General features: G+C 36.2%; 1 long non-coding RNA gene across 1 annotated transcript; it reads left to right on the top strand.

Annotated features, from left to right (window-relative positions):
• The first annotated feature begins 22,177 nt into the window (after positions 1 to 22,177).
• LOC110865142 lies at positions 22,178 to 23,765 on the top strand. Its single transcript, XR_002550397.2, has 3 exons — positions 22,178 to 22,326; positions 22,848 to 22,901; positions 23,294 to 23,765. It is a non-coding gene; the product is annotated as an uncharacterized LOC110865142 (long non-coding RNA).
• Positions 23,766 to 23,976: the final 211 nt, after the last annotated feature.

The following is a 23,976-nucleotide window of genomic DNA, read 5'->3' as shown; positions in this document are numbered from 1 at the left end:
GGATGACCCAGAATCACCTTTTGATGCTCATTCAACCTCGTGGGTGTATAATCCTACACCATGAAATCTACTGGGTAATAGAAATCACCCAACTAGATCATCACCTCCTTAACAACCCCACGAGGTTGTTGTCACAGCCCCCCGACCACACCCTGGACGGGAGCCTTGAACATTCAAGTGGTACCGGTGTTTATTAAATTCGCAACGAAAAATTTTCATCGGGACCGTAGTTAGGAAAATTTCAGAGGTGTAAAGCACCAAATTTTTAATATTAAACAACTTGGATAAAACCCATATTACAAACAAAGGTTTTTATAGGGATAAACCCTATTTTGACAAAACATAATTTCTTTTCTTTATTATGGTGACATAGCCACTTTATTTAAGCCTTCAGTGCTTCATAGTATGTTCCTTTACTTTTACAGTAAGTCACCTGAATCGCTTTTAAAAACATTTTATCAACGAAAAATACTGGTGAGCTCATTTGTTTGTATAAAACACATTCTTATAATTACAGCATTTAGAGTTTTTACATTTGTTTATCTTACCAAACTACTATTGGCTAACTCATTGTCCAATAGTAAAGAAACTATTTTAAATAGTATTTGTCACTCGGTGGCAATTTCTGTGACTGTGGTCATATCACTCATTGGCTAAATTTTTGTCCAATAGTGATGCATAACAAGTAATGTATACAAAACCCCACATACTGATAGTAGTTTCCCAGAAAGAATACAAAGACTTAATCACTGTAATATAAGTAATAATTGAAAAACATTTAGGGTTTTGAAAGCATTTGATAAAAAAAGAATGACTCATATTGTAGATTTAGGGTTTTGATTACTATAGCCTCCTGGTATTAAGCCTGGGTTCCTAATAAACACTCAACGCAACACGTATTAGTGTATCAACCCAATTCAAACTTTAACGATAATCACGAGATCAAAACCTCAATGTAGTTAACAAAGTATAGCCTTATTCAGGCAACACTTTGACATCCGTTGATAGGTTTCAGATCGATCGGACAGGGTATCGTACCAGTGATCAGGGTTTTGTACACTTTTATGTAGCAGAGATTCACAGTTTAGGGGCTCGAGAATTATAACAACAGAAAAAGAGAGCGTTTGATCGAAGAATTCGATCGAACAGGTGCGAAAGTTTCTGTCCCAGACTTGTAACACCCCCAAAATACCACCCGCGGGAACTCCGCGAGGCGTGTTACACATCAGAGTCTGAGCCACCAATCACATTGAACCAATGATAAATATTTAAATAAGACATGTCATTAATTACCAATATAAAATGTCAAACATAATATTAGTTCCCAAAGAGTTGTGTAGCGGAAGCATGTAATAAGTCGTTAAACAATCGTTTCTTAATAATACTCAAAACCAACGTATCAAATGTAAGTTAATCCGAGAGCCTTGATCCATGACCACTCCAGCGCTCCCAGATAGCAAGTCCATGTCTCGTATTCTAACGACCTGCAAGCATGCAGACAAGTGTGTGTCAGACGACGCTGGTGAGTTCAAAGTTTAGTTAACGTGTTTTGTTACCAGATATATGTTAGGTCAATTCAACGTTGTGATTTGATGCTGTTTATAACTTGTTGAGATACCCTAGGGAGTGTGCCCATATGTATCCGGGAAGTGTGTCCCTCAATAACCTGGAGTGTGTCCAGCCCCCAATGCCCCTAACCAAGCATTGGTAATGATCGATCCCATGTTCAATAACCAAGACCCAATTCCATTGTTTACCCACGATTCCCTTTCCAAACGTTTACTAGTTGTCCCAAACCACCGGGACGCATGCTTGAGAAATGCAGTGAACTCACCTTGATTGGCTCGGTATGTTACAGTAAGTGCTCACAAACAATCATTCAAGTCCTAAAGTACGTATATGTATATGATCAGTTGATATTCACAAAGTTGGCACGTATGTGTAATCACAAAGTACAATGCATCGATAATCACCAAGTAGCACATTGTACACATTCGAATTCCTATACGTCATGCGTATCACTTAACAGCAGTTAAATATCTCAGTTAGCTTCTAACAATGTTAAATCAGGTTACTGTGCACGTATTCAAGTTGGCGAAATACACTTTGGCGAATCACACTTTGGCGAAACACAACCCGTTTCGTCAATCCTGCCTTTGGCGAAACAGAGTTCTGTTTCGTCAATCGTCCCTTGGCGAAACACACTTGTTTCGCCGAGAGTTCTGTTTCGTCAAACCAGTCATGTTCGTCAAACATCAGTTACGTCGATTATCAATTACGTCAATTATCAGTTACGTTTTACAGAAACCCTAATCATACAACTACAGCCGTTACGTATCATCATCAAGCAGAAACGTTCAATCATCATCTAACCAACACATGATCCGCTAGCTATCTAAACGTAGATAGGTTCATGATAGTAACACGTATCCAATCGATATTCAACCAATCAAGATTAACAAACATCAACTCGATATGCACATACAAAACTAGATCATTGGCCTAAGTATGACAGCAACACCCGAATCTATCAATATCCGAGTAATACATTCTTTAATTCCTGAACCGAGGCCTACAAGCATCAATAGTTCCTTTGCGATAGAGATTCTTATTTAACACATAATCTATACATTATCATACATATATGCAGCCAATATAAACCGACAATCAAACAAGGATTAATACTAACCGCGAGATGAGATAGGATCGATCTAAAGGGTTCCGGTGAGATACAAGGCTGCCGTCAACAGTAAGAGAGAGTTCTAGGGTTTCGGTTTTGTCAAAGGTGTGAAACTGAAACCGTTTCACGTAGTTATACTCAAAATAGCGTATTGGGCCCTAACTGGGCTTTGGCGAATCTGGGCTCGGCGAAACAGGCTTTGTTTCGTCGAGATGATGTTGACGAATCTAATTCTATTTCGTCGAGATGACCTTGGCGAATCTAGTTCTGTTTCGTCGAGCACTATGTGGTTTAATTAGTCTAAGTCCAAGTGTTTCATGATAATTCTCACATTATGACAGTAATTACATATATGCACAATACGTTTCATTAACACATAAACATCACAATACATTCCATCATATCACAACGTGTACATTACAAGTCAATAAGTCCAACAACTAATCAGTCCAGGTCAACGTGCATTTAATGTGAAAGTGAAGGTCGAAAACTCGAGTTGTCACAAGACTGGCCTTTATATAGCCCACCTGGGATTCCTAGGAACGTGCGGAAGGAGTAGGGTCTCTTCCGCATGTCGGGAAGTGTGTCTTGTTGTGGTGGCTGCTAGTTTAGGTTCGGTTGATTCTCTGGAGAATTCATTGCTGAAATTGGTACTTTTCCTTTAACTGTTGAACGAAGTACAACTCGGTTGTGCTTTACGTTTTTTTCAATTTCTGGATCGAAAAGCAAAGGTGCTGACTTCCCTGAAAACCTGGTATGCATGCAATAAGAAATCACTTGCACACAAGTAAACAAAAAACTACGCGTAATATGAAACAAAACAACAATAAATAAAAAGAAAATATTTTTTGGTTTTTCTGACTTTTTTTAAATAAGAAAAAACAACTAATCTAAATTAACACTAAGCGCAGGAATTCCCCAGCAATGGCGCCATTTTGATGACTGTCGTTAGGGTCATGCAAAAACCTAATTAAACTAAGTAGATCGCGTAAGTAGGGTATCGTATCCACGAGGAATTTGTGGTCAATGTTGCTCTATTATTCTCCTATTTGGGGGTTTGGTTGATTGATTACAAAGACACGAAAATTGATTAAGAAAGTCGTAATCAAGATGAGAAAAAATAACCTCCACCCGGAATCTCGATTACCCATTTTAACACAAAAACCCGTTTACCAATTCATAACACCACATAGACATGGCCTTGGAATTAATGATTTTGATTAATTATTAGGGATAGTTTTTGACATGTGCAGAGCGTGTACGGATTTTTAATGTATTTTTAGTACCTTTTTACTCTTTCTATCAAGCTTTAAATTTATAAAACACGATTTAAAACTATCACTCTCTACAACACGCTAGGGCAAGTGCACCCATCGTTGGCGTAGTATAGTGATGGTAAGATACCGAGGTCATCCAATGACACAAGAGCTTTTAATACCGGAATATCGTCGATGTCTAATCTAACCAAATATATATAGAAATTTTTTTATTTTTAATAGATAAAAATAAAGAAACAAAATAAATAAATAAAACAGATAGACAGGATAGAATCACTTGGACCCGACTCGTCATTTATGTATACTTTGATGATTTCCTCGCTTTGTGTTTTTTGAAGAGATTATCTTAGTTATTGTGGCATGTCACTTTTGGAGGCAACGCTGCCCTTAGCTATATTGGTCTAAGTCAGAAGGGATACAGTCCCGAAAGGCCGGATTATTAAAAGATAATTAAGTGAGTTATTAATGCAAAAAGTGGCATGTCCAGTTAAGCTCTTTTAAACCTGAAAATCAAAAGTAAACAAAGAAACGCACTTTTTCCAACATTAGTACTAAAAATGGTTGTCTTTATATCTCATTTGATATGATATATATGTTGCATTTTGAACATATCAGTTTTTAAGATTTACTATAACAACCTAATAACCCGTTTGATTATACCAATTACCCACCAATTTACCAACCTGCTAACAATGCAAGGAAATCGCCAATACGCTTGATAAATGTAAACAATTCAAATATAATAAACGTTTCACAAAATCAACACAAGTAGTTAAAATTACCGGTTAATAAGAATCAGGAAACAAAGTCTACTCCAAAACAAAGCAATCGTTCATCCGGGCGGAAGCCACAAGGGGATTAGCCGCGCATGGAAGTCATCACAGCTTCAATTATCATCAGGATATGATCACACATGAAGAAATAGCTCGGAAGATGAAAGAATACTGAGAAATTCTCCCCTGGGTTCGTCTCTGACACCTGGGAATGGAATGGGGAAGTTTCCATGCATAATAAGATTAAAAACCAAAAATTCACCACCATACAATGTCGCGCCACGCGCCAGAACTACTTTGCTCCCTCGCGTGGCACAAGGGAGTCAATTTTGACTTTTGTTGACTTGGTGTCTATCATGCCATGCGCCAGACCCACTCTGCTCCCTCGCGTGGTGCGAGGGAGTAAGGTTTCCAGAAGAATTTGTGTTGTAGGTCCCGTGTTGACCCGTCGAACCCGTTTTCTAGCTTGGATGCTCATTTTTCCTTGTTTAGGCCCCGTTAAACCTGAAACATTAACGTGTGATAAGCAAATTGATGTGATAAAAGTAGTTTACGAAAAATGACCTAAATTAACCTAATTTAGACACTACGTAATACTCTAGACTCTCTAAACTCGACTAAACTACTGACCGACAAGCGGACTTATCGACTCTAGTAAAGCTAAGTAAGTCCATAAATCGAACCCATAGGACTCAATTTAACTACGTTTACAAAACTATCTACACTGACACTGACATGACATTAATTGTTTTTATATTTAAAGGGGGTTTCTAAATATCCTAAAATTACGAATTAATTAAATTAATTAACTAAGTTAACTAGACACAAATTATGACTCGGGTTTACTAAGATGACGGTGAAAGACTACCTAGACTAGAATCCTGGATTATACTAGTGATGATTTTATTAGGATGTTTGTTACTATGGAACCTGGATCTTTTAATGCTAAACCTTTCAAGGCACCGAACAGGACCCTCGACCCTTCTCAGGAAGACACCTATAGAGCTCTAAAGACTGTTATGGAAAACGGTTGGTCTAGACTCCTTCACGGATTATCTAGGTGGTTTATGAAAGTACCCTAATTCGATCAACTCCCTCTCGGGTTATAAACCTAGGGTAAACTTGGGTTCTCGACTCGACTTGATAGACAACGGTCAATAGGGAAACTAGTTTAGACTCCTCATGGAGACCCTACCTAGCAATTTATCAACTTAGACCTAAAAATAACTTCGCACCTCTAAGCTATTGAGATTAGTAGAACACTTAGACCTACTTAATTATCACTTACCGCTTCTAAGGTATATTGGCCAATTAACCAAACAGATCACAATATAAAATAATAATCTAGCATGAACCTTTTGTGTGAAAGACATCCACCAAGAATCACATGAAGCAATAAATGACAATTAAACAAAACTAAGCATGCATACACATCGAACCGATAATCAAGTCGACTACTTTCATAAATAATCCATAAATAATCAAACATCCATAATAAAAGCAAAACTTTAATAATCCATTCATCCAATCCAGACAGTTTAAAGATTTTAGCCTGACATATTGAAAATCAAACACAAAATAAAAGTATAAACGAATGAGTAGAACATGATCAAAACTAGAAACGAAGAACAATTAAACCCGAATAGTAAAAGCACGACCCTGATGATTCCTCTTGCTTCAAACCTTCAACCGATGCTTTCAAACTCTCGAAAACGCTCCAAAAGCTTCCAACTTTTCGCCCAAGATCTCTCAAATTCGTAGTTAGGGTTAGAGTTGTTTATAATTAAGTTTATATAGGTTTCTATGCATCTACCCAGCTCCAACCCCATCACATTCTGCGAAAATAAGGCCTCCGCATCACGCGGAGTCAAAGTCACTTCATCGTCGCGCGACTCGGCGCTATCTTTCATCTTTATTAGGAACAATGGATTTTAATAATCCTAACTAATAGCCATTGGCCGACAACAGTCCCATCTTCAAAAATCACTAGTGGTGGTCCCACCTTTTCATATATTGTAAACCAATGGACCTTTACTAAACCGAAAACGATAAGGGGACAAAAAGAAATTAAGGTTATGTTAGTAAAGGTCCATTAGTTTACAATATGTGAAAAGGTGGGACCACCACTGGTTATTTTTGAAGTTGGGACCGTTTCCGGCCAACGACTAATAGTTTAGATTATTAAAATCCATTATTTCTCTTTATTATTATTTAGTGCCGTCGCGTCACGCGAAGGCTTTGGTGTTTTAAGGTGGCGTGACGCGGCGATGACTTTTTCCAGCATTCCTTTGTTGTTTCAGTTTCCGTTCAACCGCATCTCGTCCGGATCTCAGTAATTCTTCTCGCTTAGCATATTTTCTTCGATTTTCAGCAACTTTAGCGCTCGAGATCTGCAACTAACGAACCTACAGTAGTAATCAATTCTAACCTAAAAAACGACACAAAATGACTCGAAATATGTACAAACTTTACCTAATAAATGTATTTTGCAATACATCACACATATACCAATACGAATAAACACGTTTAAATACTTAAAACCGACACAAAACTATACAAAATACAACGTGTTTGCACACGCACATCAGCTTCTTCTTGGGAACCATGGTACCGCCGATGTTTATGTTCACATTAGATGCAAAACCAAGTGGCCCTTGAAAGTTCACATTAGATGCAAAACCAAGTGGCCCTTGAAAGTATTGGTGCAGCATATTTAGTAATTGCGTGTACCCCATCATATTCGGGTCAATATCTTGGTAATTGTAGGTTGGTAGCGGTTGGATGGTCTTCAGGCAATATGAATTTGGGTTGCTAGGCCAAGATAGAACACCAAAAGGGGGCGGAATGAATCCATGATATTTTTTTATAAAGAATAAAAAAGGGGTTTATAAGAATGAGAGAAAAGTGTTTAAAAATGGGGTTGAGTTAGGGTTAATATAGGTGAAAAGTGGAATTAAAAAAGTGAATTTTTTTATTACCGTTGCATAACATTCAAAATTGTCACACCCCCAAAATACCACCTGCGGAAACCCCCGCAAGGCGTGTGACATACCAGGATCTAGCCACCAATCACATTGAACTCATAACAAAATTTCAAATACAAACTTTCATTTATTTTCATAAAATGTTTACAAAACATTAAATGCAATTCATCGTGTTCAGCGGAAACATAAACCATTTGTTAAGTGTTTCCTAAACCATGAGTACGAAAACCATTAGACGTGACTTGCGATTCCTTGTATCTCGACCCATGACCACTCCAGCATCCCAGACAGCAAGTTCCAAAGACATGTACCTAAAGGCCGGCAAGCATGCAGCAAAACGTGTATCAGACAACGATGGTGAGTTCATAGTTTGTTTAACCGTTTGTTACCAAGTAGTGACTTATGATATGTTATGTTGATAATGACTCGATACCGCAGACGGCCCTTTTTGCCCTTCTCCAATGCTCTATCAAACATTGGTCATGATTTAAAGTTATTAGTTCACGCCCGTCCTATCCAGGTACATCGTGAGGGTGCCAAACCTAATAGCGCTATCAACTAATAACCCTGTTGCCCTACAAGCAACTAACCCGATAGTATGATGGGACTTAAGTGATAGAAGTGAGTGTATTATCCAACATCAACGTTTACTGAAAACCGTTGCATATCCCCTGCAAGGATATGCGTTTGTGAAATCCGCCTCACATCCCCTACAAGGATGTGGGTATTTGAAAACCGCCTCATATCCCTACAAGGATATGGGTTTACGAAAATCCGTTTACAAGTTTTGTCAGTTTAATTGTCGCCACCGGCCGCATGCTTGTTTTGAGAGAAGTGAACTCACCTTGGTTTGCTCGGTATGACTAGTTACTTGTTCATACTTAATCAGTTAAAGCCTATGATGTTCATGTACACGTAATCAGTTTACATTCACGTTGTTCACATATATCACGTATCCAACATACACGTTACGCGAGTAGCATACAAGTAAGACACACGTGCTTATACAAGTCGTAACTGTTAATCATGCAATCCATTGATCTATAACGTTTGTCGTAAAGTCACATAACAAGTGTTTTGTTCCCAAACAAGTCTACATCCCATGTTCATGACACATATCAACATTCACTGATGTACTGTTTATTCATACAGGTTAAGTCAAGGTTCTCATCTGATTAACATTATTACCATGCAACAGATAGGCTTTTATAACCCAACTACTCAATTCACACAGTTTCGTTCAATGTCATATACATCATACAATTTCATTGTATAACATACACATCATACAGTACTGTTCATGGGGTGCTCCTCGGCGAAATACCTCCTTGCGACGAAGGATCTAGGTGACGAAACACCTATTCTTCGTCGGTGTTACAGGCGACGAACTATACCTTTTTCGTCGTGACCAACAGTGACGAAATATCAATGTTTCGTCGAGATGAGGGTGACGAAATATCAAGTGTTTCGTCGACAGGGTAGTTTCGTCACGTTGCCCGTTAACTATGCACACCCAGAAACCCTAATCATCACACAATATTCCAACGAATCAAACAGCCAAATGATATCCAGAATTCAACAACAAGTCCATCGATTTCAGTTATGCTACCATTATCAAAATAATATTCGAACAGATTACCAACATATCCTTGACATGAAAACAGTGAATCCATCATTCTATCCGATTGAAAACTAGTGAATGTTTAGACACCAACCATGAACATACTCACAACATTAAATCATATAATCGACATCAATAAAGCATAATCAATTTGGATGTAGTTCATACCACAAGAGTATCTATCGCACACCACAACAATGATAATCATGCAAACAATTATAACACATGATCACAGACAAAAACATTTAGAATCCAACTCAATCTATAAGTAAGTTCACTAACCGTGCTACAGGATGTGAAGGAAAGTGACCGAACAAAGGAAGTGGAGCTCCGAATGGGAGGGGACTACCGCCGGCTTCGAATATGGGAGAGAGAGAAAGGAAGAATGTTGTCTTCGAGCCTAGGGAGGTTTAGGGTTTGAGGCCGTATGTGTGTGTTTTGGAAATATCGGGTCCTTATTGATATTTGCGGTACTAGTTAGAGGTGGTTGGGCCTTTATTGGGCTTTGAGTATTCTGGCTGAGAATAGATCTGGGCCGAAATAACCTGGGCCGAGGCCCCTAAATGGCGAAAGACCTCTTGACGAAGGACCATTCTTCGTCAAGGGTGTTGGTGACGAAAGACTCCTTTGGCGAGCCCTATTTTTCGACGACTAAGGTTTCGTGTGCCAAGTGTAAATCAAGTGTGGTATTCTGCTATATCTAAACTTTACACAGTAAACAATATTCACCTTTTCAAGGAACAGTCAAACGTGACAATGCACCAGTCATTCAAACATAGCAATGCCTTAATATTAACCATTCTAATAACATGCACGAGTTACGGCATCATCAACTGAATTGTGGAACAAGTAATACGTAAAAGAAAGGCCTCAAAATCTCAAGTTGTCACATCATCCCCAACTTAAAAGAAATTTCGTCCCGAAATTTGACAAGTAAAACAACAAGAGAGAAGTAGTCCAAAACAACAAGATGTTAACTCAGGAGGACTGTGGATTTTCCTCGGTGCCACAAAAATCCTCAAAACATTTAAAATCACGGCTTTTTAAAGGCCATACCCAAGCTCAAATTTGAAAACAAACGCCCCGGGGGCGGTGACCCAAGCGTTTTCGGGCGTCTCCATGCCCAAACAACCCCCCACTACGAGTGGTCTAATATTGAAATCACATCATCTATCCCAATTAACATTATAAAATTTCAACCTACTTTTATGCAAACAAAATCAACTCCTTTGTATAACATATCGCCGTCCTGACCAAGGTTTTATTGTTGTTGAATGCTTTTTCGTTTGTAATCTTCAGATGACCCAACAAGTCGTCAGGCAAACCTAAGTATTTATAATGGATTTGTCTTTACCAATGTGTCACTAACTTCAATAGAAAAAAAAAAACCATTATCCGAAACTTTTCAAGAACAAAATCCACAATCTATGAATGTTTCCAAACGCCTCCCACCCACTCCTTCCCTTTTGTTTGTTTTTTATATTATCTTTCAATTATTACAACTTTTATTATTACCATAAACTAAACCAACCTACCTATATTTCCAGCATTAATTTAGAGCCTAAAACCACTAAAAGGGTCGATCTGGTATCATAACCACTCGCATAGATAGTAACTTAACATCATCAGTATCAGTACGAGGTATTCATTATTATGGTTTTTTATTGATGTAAGATATCTTTTTCACCTCATATCCTTTTGGGCAATGCATAAGTTTTTTTTTCTAAAGCACAGGGCTGAGCAATTTACGGTTTCAAACCGCCAGAACCAGGAAACCGAATCGTAACCGTTAGATCTGAACCATATTGTTGTATTTCGGTTCTGGTTCCGGTTCTTAAATATAGGAATAAACGGTTCCTGGTTCGGTTCTGGTTATAACCGACGGGTCTATTTAAGGAACCGCTAGAACCGGCTTAGTTTTAAACTTTAAATAATATATTTAAAAACCCTATTAATTTATATAAACTTTAAATATTATATTTAGAAAAATATATCTAGGATTAATGAATATAAAAATAGTTTTTATATAATGTTTAAATGATGTTTTTGTGATGGTTAATCAAAAAATTTTTAGTTGATTTTTGTTTTTTTACATTGTGTACTTGCATTTCATGGTTTAAAACATTTTATTGTTGCTACTTTTACCTTGATTGTTTAAATTTTGGATGTTGCAACTCTTAATTATATGTTTTAAACGGTTTGATTGTTTTAAATATTTTTATTTTGTTGTTAGTTTTAGGATTTAATTGGCAACCGGTTCCGGCGAGAACCATTTACGCGAGAACCGTTTAACCCGGTTTCGAACCAAACCGGAACGGCTAAAATACGGTTGATTCCGGTTCTTATATTTAGCATTAAACGGTTCCAGTTTGATTCCAGTTCAATTCAGCTCGGTCCGGTTCTGAACCGTTGCACATCCCTACTAAAGCACAGGTCGATAATTATTTTGTAATACATGTTTCCCATTGTATTGCATGATTAATTTTCAAATGGTTTATTCTTATTTTGTTGATTATCGTATGGAATTTAAAAAATTTCACTAAGAGCTCTTTTGTTTGTTATTACGTAAGGTAAATATATAAAAGTTTTCATTTAGTTTATTCTTTTTACGTTAATGGCCTTTAGATCAAGTGATAGAAGACTTGGATTTCTTTTGGGAGATGGAAGTTCAACTCTCATAGTGAGGCACTCGTGGGCAATGATAGGAGACCCAGGGAAACCTGTGTTCGATCTTTGAGTCAAACGAGTTTTACTGGTAATATCACCGTCGTGCCTATGGACGGATGAGTTATCGGGTTTTCCTCGAAAATGGTGGTGGTCTCGGGTTACTATCGAAGTACTTCGTTTGGTCCAGTAGATACTCCGAAAATGCTCAGGATAGATTCTGTTGACAGTTAAAAGAAAAGTTTATTCTTTTCCCTAGATGCTTCTCTTAAACATATATCTCTTTTTTTAGTAAATTACAAAAATAGTCCTTTATGTATGTCACTTATTGCAAACTGTGTCCTTTGTCTTCAATAATTATAGAAAATTTACTTGATGTTTGCAAACCCTTGCAAGTTATGTCCTTTAGCCCTAACTCAGTTAATTTTTGTGGTTAAATCTGAACAAATGGACCCTACATGTGGGTATTTTTGTGGTTAAATCTGACCAAATGGACCCCACATGAGAGTAAAATGACCAAAATACCCTCATGTGGGGTCCATTTACTCAGATTTAATCACAAAAAAATAATTGAGTTAGGGATAAAGGACATAAGTTGCAAGGGTTTGCAAAAATCGAGTACGTTTTCTGTAATTATTGAAGATAAAAAACACAGTTTGCAATAAGTGACATACATAAAGGATGATTTTTGTAATTTACTTTTTTTTTTCTCAACATGTCCGATCTGATTTAAATCATATAGAAAAAAATATATATAAAAAATGGGGAAAATGACAAAATAATAAAATTTAAAAAATTTCAAATAAATAAAGGCATGTGCAAAGCAAGATCGGGAAAGGATACCATGTATTATTATCGTTTTAAATATCGCATACAGTTGACATTTATTTGTTATCTTTATAGTTATGTGAAATGAGTACGGAGAGTGATTTTTTTAGTTGTTTAATACGTTTTATTGATTATTTTGAACCAACTAATACTATTTTTTTAAAGGGAATTTACCTTTAATAATTTCAACTAGATGTTATTGTTCATTGTTTATTGCCGGTCTCACCTTTGAATATTGTCCATGCCAGTCATACCTTTTACTTATTTTTCCTTCACCGGTCATCAGTTTTTTTTTTTTCTGTGATACAAGCTAACGTTTTAGGGCTTTTGATCATAACGAGGATACGAGTCGAATGATGTAAAACTTACCTTGAAATTGTGCTCCAAACGATGAAAATGGTGCTTCAATTCGGGTGTTTAAATTACCAATTAACAAACATCAAGTCGCTTGGAGCACCGTTTCGAGGTAAGTTTTACATCAATAGACTCGTATTCTCGTTCTGATTCAAAGCCCTAATACATCAGTTTCTAATTCAGAAAAAAAAAATTAACTCCATTAATTTTTTTTAACTGAAGACCCGGTGGAGGAAAAATATGTGAAAGGTGAGACTGGCATGAAGAATATTCAAATATCAGACTGACTGACAATGATCAATAACGTCTCCCTAAATGGTTATATGAACAAATACAAAAAAAATATATATTAATATAAATATATATCTTAAAAATTTATGGACTTGGACAATATTTGGACAATTATATATATTTATGGACTAATATATATACAGTGGCAGAGCCACACTTTGAACAACGGTGTCGCCCGACACAATTGAATTTTGTGTAGCAAATACAACGTATAATAGGAAAAATTCGATCGACACCATTGTTTTTTTTTTACAAGCAATACCATTGTCTTTTTACAAACAACACCTTGTTTTGTTTTCTTCTAAAAGAATTAGATAATAAACAAATTTATAGTTCAAAAATTAAGCCCAGTTACTTGAATTTAATTAATGTACTTTAAATCATTAGAGGTCCATGCTTAATTTTTTTTTTCTAATTTAGTAAGCATTGTAGGCTCATGTCTAATTGGTTTTGTTTCAATTGTTTAGTAAGTATTATAGGCACATGTCTAATTGGTTTTGTTTCAATTGTTTAACCTAACCGGAACCAGATGTTTGATGATCATCTAAATGATGCTTGCACTTGTTTGCTATAATTAAAAATAGTTTTTTTTTTTCAAGTTGCCATTCTACACTATAACAATTCAAAACGTAAATAGTAATAAATCTATGTTTGGTCATTTAATAGTTTAATTCATAATTATAAGGCTATAATATTATTGTCTTTTTTTTATATTAATTTACATCTCTAACCCTGAACATTAATAAAGTTACCACACAACTTATAAACTATAATAACTTTTTGATAAATGTATTACATATAACATTGAACTTCAATAGGTTTACCATAGGTAAGTTTAATAATAATTGTATTTTTTATAAGCGATTTATGTTTCAACCCCCAAACTTTAATAGAGTTATCATACGGTCCTTAAAGTTTAATAATGTTAATAAACATATTTTTTTTCCTTTTTAACAAATATATATTCTTTTATCCTTTTTATAGGTTTAGTTCTTTTTTGTTTTACTTATTATAATTAAAGCTAACTTTTAACTTTAGACATCATGTTGCTTTTTAACCCCTCTATATAAAATATACAAGATAATAAATATTATATCTTTTTATTTACCTTATTATAGTTAAATGAAACTTTTAACTCTAAATTGTTTACTTAGCTGTGTTAATTTGCTTAATTTTAACGTCATGAAATATATACATCCTCGCCATCAACGTTGACGACCTCGTCGCAAAACATGGGCTCCAATCTTCACCATCAACCTCCTACGACCCGCCGCGAAGCGCATGCTCGAATACTAGTTGAAAACATTATAAATTGTTTTCAAAATATGAAAATGCGTACAGAGCAACTATTAAATGAAAATTTTTATATATTTCAAATGAATTTTTAATTTTATTATGTGTTTTTATTCACTGACATTGTACTTTTACTCTGATATTTGCTTTTATTATTTGATTCGACCCGACTAGATCCGAACTGATCCAAAAAGTTCGACTCTGGTTTACTATAAATCAGCGTATCCATAAAAAATGACACCATAAGAAAAAGTTTCTGGCTCCGCTACTGTATATATACCATTACTACAAGTAATGAAAATTATAAAAATCAGACAATTACAGGCTAATTCACTTTCTCTTAAACAATTACTTATTGTCAAAAATATCGATTCAAACATGTGACGACTGACGAACACTTAAGAAATCAAAATTCAAACATTTGGCTACACCACTTAAGAAATCAAATTTCAAAGATGTGTCGACACCACTTAAGAAATCAAAATTAAAGAAACCAAAATGAATTTTTAAGTAACTGTATTTATTGTTAAAATTTGTATTGGAGTGTTAAAAAAATAATAAACAAGACAACGTATTTAGTTTTTTTTTTTTTTTTTTAATTTAACCGTCACGAGTGTATTTGAGAAAAATCTAATTAGGGTATACGGAGTGGTGATCGGCAAGGATCGGCAAACACGTTTACCGTGCGGTAAACACCACCACCAACATACTTTGCCGCTTCCAAGTTTGCCAAATCGGTGTTTGGTTACCGCGTCGGTGAAGGGAGTGTGTGTGTGGTGGGGTGGGGTCCATTCCTATCTCAACCAATCACACCTTTTTCCTTTTTTTTAAAAGAATAGTTTACCATTCACCAAGTGTCTAAACCATTGCCAACACTTTTCACCAAAGTTTAAACACTTTTGACTGATTGACATGGCGCGCTCTGATTGGTCGGTTTTTTGGTTTGCCACTCCAAAGTGTTTAACCACTCCCTACACCCTTAAGTCATAAATAAAATAACTAATATTAAAAAAAGGCCATATGGCATTTGAGGATTGACGGCTTCAACAATTGGTTTCAAATTTGGTGAGGTCAACACCCTTAGTTTGAATGCACCAAAGAGGGTGTACCCCTCTCAAGGAAGAGGGGGTAGGTGGTTCTGTGGTCGGAGGTCCTACGTAGCCACCCTTTCATGTTATTTTTCCTTCACATAACCACATAGTCATGCTTATATAGTAACCTATCTTTTAATAGCTTCGATATATTATGGATTAAAACATTACCTTAGAATTTTATTGTTTGTTTGAGTCTACATGACAGACTCAAGCTTTTTGGACACTATGTGTATACATAACTATAACTATACACTACAAACCCCACCACGAACCGTGCATAACCACAAAATTATAATAAAATGGAGCCCCTTTTGTAGAAAGAAATTATATTGCTTTCGTTTTTATGATTCTTATATCATATGTATGTATGCATAGGTATAGAACAAATCCTATCGCCAACAATCCTAAGCCCAAATTACTTACATGTATTTTTTAGAGTAAAGTGCAATACGTGTCCCTATGGTTTATGGGCGACATCAACCTGAGTCCTCATTTCCTAATTCTCACATCATGAGTCCCTCTGGTTTACTTTTTTTGAACACTCAGAACCCCCCCCCCCCTCTTTAAAACTGTTAGTGTATTCCATGTTAGTGTATTCCATTACTGACTTAACACTATAGGGGTAGTTTTGTCTTTTAACCCTTAAACAAAACCCTAACTCATTATCATCCTCCACCTTATATGATCCCCACAAATTGCACCGAACCCACCTCCAAATCCGTATCATGAACCCACCTCCGTTCATGGATTTTTTCAGTCCAGTGACAATGGATACACAATGTGTGGCAGGTAATAATTACTCATTGATTAGTATAGTTATCTTGAAAATTACCAAACTTGAACATGATACAACTTCATTGAGAGTTGAACAACTCACACTTTCCTTCTTCTTCTTCATCCGTCTTCTATGATTTTTATCCGTTCTTTCTCCTGCTCCTCCTTGGTTTCTTCTACTTGTTCTTCACTGCTACCAACCTGTTAATCATAAAGCATTATTTCTCTTCCATAAGACTCTTCTTTTTGGAAGGTCCACACTTATTAGCAACAAATTTGGTTGAGTTTGAAAATACTTTTAAGAGTAAATTACAAGTTTTGTCCCTTATGTATGTCCCAAATTGCAGGCGCTGTCCTTTAAACCAAAATTTGACAGACGGTGTCCTTTGTGTTTTCAAAATCTTGCACGTTTTGTCCTTTAGGCCAAACTCAGTTAGATTTTTTAGTTAAATCTGGTCATGTGCAATGCACATGAGGGTATTGTTGTCATTTCATCTCTTCAGGAACTATTATGTAAAAAAACATATGTTTAGGGACTAGTTTGCAATAAATTAAAAAATAAAAAAATATATAATATCTCATCTATCTCTCACAAATTGAAGTCCCTCTCTCTCTTCTCTCTCTCTAACATAACCAGTCACCAAATCACCACCGCCATAGCCTCACCGTCACCACCCCCAAATCACCAACCACCGACACACCACCGCCATAGCCCCACCGTCACCACCGCATGTGATTTTTTTTCTGGTTTTGAGATCGGATCGGAGATCGGAGACGGTGACACAGGTCTGTGATCGGAGCTGGTGCAGCTGTCGCTGAGCAGTGTGGCGACGTTGTCGTTCGTTTCGTTATCGCAGTTTGTGAGGGTTTATGGGTTGAGAAGGTTCTTGTTCTTTGATAAGCTTTGTGATGAGAGTGAGATTGTGAGGAAGGGGTATACCGATCAGCTTAATGTATGAGGTTTGTTTGTTATAATTGATTGAATTTTGTGTGTTTTGTTGTGAATTGATGAAATATTTTCAATGAAGTTCTGCTTTTAGAATTGATGATAAGAAGATAACTGGTTGCGTTAGGTTTTATGTTGTTTGTGGATTTTTTTGGTACGGTTACTTGAGGTTTGGATCTCTGTTTAGGAGTTGAATTGAATGTCATTTTGGTTTAGGTAGAATTTATGAAACGAAAATAACTGTTTTTGTTAGGTTTTATGTTGTTTTGCATAATTGAAATTTGGGGGTTTTTTGTTAGGTTTTATGTTGTTTTGCATAATTGAAATTTGGGGGTTTTGTTTATGAACGATGGTGGTGGTTGTAGATGGATGCTTATGGTGGCGGTGATGTGTGAACGGTGGTGGAAAGTGGTGACAGGTTATATTAGAGAGAGAGAGAGAAGAGAGATAGGGACTTCACTAGATTGTTATGTTGGGCGGTTTAAGGTGTGTTTGATGGTGGCGGTAGTGGTGGTGGTGGCGGTGGTGGCGGCGGTGGAGGGTGGTGGTGATGGTGATTAAGGGTGGTGGTGATGGTGGTCCGTAATTTACTCTATATAATAATAATAATAATAATAATAATTTAATTTTTTTGTTTTATTTTTAGATAATATTAAATAAATGGGGTAGAAAGACTAAAATGCCCTTGAGTGACCAGATTTAACCAAAAAATCTAACTGGGTTTGGCTAAAAGGACAAAATTTGCAAGATTTGGCAACATAATGGACACCGCCTGTCAACTTTTTGGCTAAAGGACAACGCCTGAAATTTGATGTAAAGATAAAGGACAAAACTTGTAATTTACTCTACTTTTAAAGTTAACTTTTGATCCCCAAATCTAAACTTGACTGTTCCCTCAGCACAATGAATGATTTCATGAGCAAAAGCTATGAACGGTCTGCCCAATATAACAGTTGGTTGGTTATTTTAACATAGTCAAGTACCAAGAAATCGAAAAGATAATAAAAAGTTCCCAAACTTTCACAATCACGTCCCTTACAATCCCTCAAGAATACGCCGGAGTTTGATCAGCCAGCACCACTATGGTTTTAACTTTTTGTAGTGGCCCAAAATCATATTGATCATATAAACTCCCCAGTAAAATACACACACAGGCTCCAATATCCAACAAAGCTCTGTCCAATTTAAAATGACCCATTTGTATTAAAATAATATGTGCTCCTGGATCTTGGAGTTTGGGGGAAGGGTACCCATCAAAACGGCGTACTCATGAGCAGTCAAATCAAGTTGTTTAGGAAACTTGTGACATTGTATTCAGGGTACTAAACTTTTCTAAAAATTCAACATGAACAGGACTTCCTTTATTTTTTTCAAGCAACGGTTTATTTATTTTTAACTTTCCAAAGCTTTCCCAATTTTCACCCTTAGGTGATGCCTGTTTACTTAAATTTTTGTGTGCAAGTAAAGCTAAGGGGATGAAACTTTTACATTCCCATTATCACTATTAGAAAACGCTTTAGTTGAACCATGTTTAGACTTTTTAAAACTTTCAATTTCTTGGTCACGTCCACTCTCACTCTCATTCTCAGACTCAGTCACATCCTCTACCATACCCTCAACATATTGTAGTGACTAAGTTTCAACAGTAGAATTTAAGAAAGGGAACGAGTACTTACCTCATCTATGTGGACACTCGTTGTGTCAGAAGATTTGTGAGCTTGATTTTCTTGAAAATCACTTGGAAGCTTAACTTGATCTCTTCTGATGACTGCCACTTCTTCAACTAGTTGACCAACTTGCTGTGACAATGCCTTTAACTATTGACGGTCTTGTTGTCTTTATGAATCTCTTTCATGAACTCCATAATTGTATCAAGTTTTGCCTTTATGTAATTATCATCCGACCCAAATTGAACCATTTGCCAATTCCCTTGATTCTGCCAGTTTCCATGATAGTTATCTTGATCTAGTTGATAGCTTCCATGGTCGTAAGATCGTTTCTTGTAATTACCTTGATTTCCTTACTGGCAATTCTGATTTGGTATTTCAAAAGTGTTTTGGTCAAAAATCATTTTAAGGGTAATGTAACCAAAGTTTGATTGTGAGGTAGAGTGCTAATGTGTATAAACAATTGAGTAATCAAAGTATAATGTAAAAATAACAATGAACACCGATATTTATACGAGGAAAAATCCCTTGATCCTTGATAGATCTCCGGCACAAAAAACCTTAGGTAATGGAAACTACCGATCACCAAATGTATAACAAAAACAAGTAATGATCCTTGTACAACTTCAGAAGATAATGAGCTCAATACAATGGTAACTAGTGTGTGTTGTTTGCGAGAGAGTATGAGAGTGTTGTGTGTTCGTATGTTAGCACAAAGTCTGCCGTGTTATGCCTAAAATGAGCTCATAATCCCCTTTTAAAAAATAGAAACTATAACATAACAAACAAAGCGAAAATGGTGCAAGTATCCCATGTTCTCCATAATGGCTACACTCTTCCAAGCACGTGCGAATAGATAGCATATTCCCGAAGTATGAGCATTGACCAAGTCCAATTCGTTATATTCCTGCGAATACAAGTTTTAAATAAAGGATATAATTGTTAGAAAATGTAAATAATAATAAGGATCAATGATCCTCAGACTTCATGCACCATCTGTTAAGGATCAGTGATCCATAGTATTAAAAATTAACCCCTAAAAATTGCCCCCAAATATGGCTGATATTAGATTAAACTTATATGCCATATTTCAATTAATATCGAACTAGCCGTTACGAATCAAACTAGCCGTTACAGACACTGATTTCACTAATGGGATAACCTGCAACCATCATTGCGATAAATAGGGGAATATATAGAGTTGAAAATCCCATTTAAGATCACAGATCGCTAGTTGGGGATGATGTGGTACCCGCAGAAAAGCCACAGTCATCTTAACTTACTGTTTCACTACTTCGATACTGCTTATCAAATTTTGGGACGAAATTTCTTTCAAGTTGGGGATGATGTGACAACCCGCAACTTCAGGTTACTACTTCAATCTAACCGCAGTTAATTTAGGCATACATTCATAGCACTGCATTTGACTAGGGTTAGTTAAATGGGGTTACGTTGGTAATTCAGGGAATTACTGGAACACACACACATGATAACTCTCGAACTTTGGTGACTAACACGAATAATAATTAGAAACAGACGGTTTTTACAAAACTTATCATGCTAGATGAATATGTAATTGTTGTGGACTGAATGAATGTGTAGTGATTGTTTGATGTTAGTGGTATTATGGACATGGAAATAACAATGGACCATGTAACCAAGCTTCAAAAGATGAAAAAGGGACACGATACGATATGGATAGTAGTGGATCGACTCACAAAGAGCGCCCACTTTTTATCCATTCGGGAGACCTACTCTTTGGAGAAGATGGCGGAAGTGTATGTAAACGAAATAATATCTCACCATGGAGTACCTGTGTCAATTGTGTCGGATCAAGACATAGATTTACCTCCCGATATTGGCAAAAATTTCATGAAAATATGCGTACGAGATTACATATAAGCACCGCCTATCACCCGAAACAGATGACCAATCAGAACGGACGATCCAAACACTTGTAGACATGTTAATGGCATGCGCCTTAAACTTTGGATGGAACTGGGATGACCACTTGCCACTTGTGGAAGTTTCCTATAATAACAACTATCATAATGGCATCCAAATGGCTCTTTATGAGTTGTTATACGGAAGAAAGTGTAGAACTCCTGTATGTTGGGGGGAAGTGGGACAAAAGGAACTTGCGCCTAAAGATATAATAGCAAGGACCAACGAAAAGATCGATCTAATTAGGGCTCGATTAAAAGCAGCTTAACATCGATAGAAGGCATATGTGGATAAGAGGAGACGTCCTATTGAGTTCCAGGTTGGGGACCGTGTACTGCTGAAGGTTTCCCCATGGAAGGGCATAATCCGTTTTCGTAAGCGGGGGAAATTGGGTCCTCGATATATTTGGCCTTTCAAGATCCTAGCCCGAATTGGAAAGGTCACATACCGTTTAGAATTACCTCCCGCTTTAGACGAAAATCATAACACCTTCCATGTATCACAATTGCTAAGGTGCCTCGCAGATGAAACGGCGCACATACCGCTTGAAGACATTAAAATTGATGAACGAATGAATTATGTTAAAAAGCCCATCTCTATAAAAGATTCCAAGGAAACACGACTCCATAACAAAACTATTAGGCAAGTTTTGGTCCAATGAGATGTGTGAACACTACCCTACTTTATTCGGTACATATTAAGGTTTCAAGGACGAACCCTCTTTTAAGAGGGGTAGACTTGTAACATCCCAAAACTTAATTATGTACATTTCTATTTAAATGTGTGTTTATGTCATGTAAAAAGAAATTTGAGTATGCATATTGTTAAAAAATACTACAAATGGTAACTAGGAGAATGAACCTAGTTAGAATGCAAGCTAGAACTTCAAATTAAGAATAGTTTTAAGCCGTTTAAAATAATGATTAAACTTGAAGGGCCAAACTTGTAAGAAGGAAAAGATAAATATATACAAAGAAATAAAAACACAACACACAAGAGTGTGTGTATCGCCTAGAGCAAAGAAGAAAAAGGGAAAAACCCTTTCTTCCACCAATTCAAGAAATTGGAATGGAAGTTATGGCCAAATTCGATGCATGAACACTTAAAACCAATCATCTAAGCTAATTTAGCAAGAGGTAAGTTATAATTTCTGATTTGGTTGAGTTTTGATTTGATGAGAAGGTGTGGAAGAGATTATACCTATGTGTTGATTATGTATAATGTAAATTAATGATTAGATTACGAATTAGAACTAAAGTTAATGCTAAATTGTATGAATGTGATGAAATCATATGTTGTTAGGGTAAACTCACCATACTATGAAGTGGGTTTTGAAGTAGAACCATAGATTATGAGTTTTAGTTAGGAACTTGTGTTGTGTAATTGACATGATTATGGAATGGATGATTATTTTTAACAATTTATTTGATAATTAGAATGATTGAAGTTCATGTAGAAGAAAAAGGGTTCATAACAACATGTAATCTTGGTAGATTTTAGGCACCTAAAGTTATTGCACACCAAGTGCTCGATAAAATGCCTAAATGACTAGAGTGAATAAGTGATGATTATTAGTATTTTGTACTTAAAAGTGATCATGAAATTCTATGTGATGAGATGAATCCTTGAAAACTAAAGATGGATGCATTAAATGTAGGCGTAAAAGAAGAAGGCCCAAACGTCAAGAAAATGGAACGCTCGTAAAATCGAGGTATGTTACTTTACGCATACCCTTTTACTTTGTTTATTGAAATGTCTATATTTGAAACTCGTAGTGTTATTAGTTGACGTTTGCCGGGAGAATCAACATGTGTTTGTCCCGTTTGCGTTTGATACCTTTGGTGGTCTCGCTCCTGACGCTGTGCGACTCTTGAATCGGGTTCAAAAAGTCGTTAACAGTAATTCTTCGTCGCTAAAGGTTTCAAACTTTGTATTTAGTAGAATTGGTTTTTCTATTCAAAAGGGGGTGGCGGCGCAACTTGTTGCCCGACTACCTGCCATTGCTTTGTAATTGCCTTTTTCGTGTGAAATGAAATTCATATCTTTACACTCTTCAAAAGTTGACGTTAAATTGTAGTATGTAATTTAACCCGTTATGAACAGGTCATGTGAATGGAATTTATCATGTAAAAGAATGAATCCGGACCGACCCGTTGTGAATGAGTCGAATGGATGAAAGGTTATGCGAAAAAGATGTGTATGTATTAACTCGGCATGAACGGGTCAAATCGGATGTATACGTTAAAAGAAGAGATGGATGTTTGATCCGCTATAAACGGATCAAACGAATGTATGTGATATTTAATATTTTGAAGAAGTATGTATTGACCCGTTTTGAACGGGTCAAGTAAATGAGAATGTTATACAAAAGTATGGAATGGTAAAGTATGGACATGCTAGAAAAGAGTCAACTGAATAGATGGTTTATGAATTGATTTCGGTTAGGTACTTGTCTAATCATAATGTATCTATCGAAGTTAAACTACAAATGTGTAAGTAGAAGTATGAAGTAAGACTGTATGATTGATGAAAGATAGTATTGTATTTAAAGAAATTGATAAAGGAGTTTGTTATGTTGGAGGTAAATCCACACTTTAGGTGGCTTGGCGAACTTGGAACGAACGCACTCAAAGTCTGCCCACAACGCGCTTCCGAAATTATCTTCTTAAAAAGGGTCAAAACTTTTGTTGAAATTCTCAAAGTCTAGAATATGTATTCTTTTGTTGTTAATATGTTTAATGGAGTAATACTTATAACTAGATGATGTCAATATGGTTTTCTTTTTG

This window comes from Helianthus annuus, chromosome 6 (assembly GCF_002127325.2).
Source record: "Helianthus annuus cultivar XRQ/B chromosome 6, HanXRQr2.0-SUNRISE, whole genome shotgun sequence".
Taxonomy (NCBI): Eukaryota; Viridiplantae; Streptophyta; class Magnoliopsida; order Asterales; family Asteraceae; genus Helianthus; species Helianthus annuus.
The sequence above is the reverse complement of the archived record's forward strand: the minus strand, read 5'-3'. Positions and strand labels throughout refer to the sequence as shown.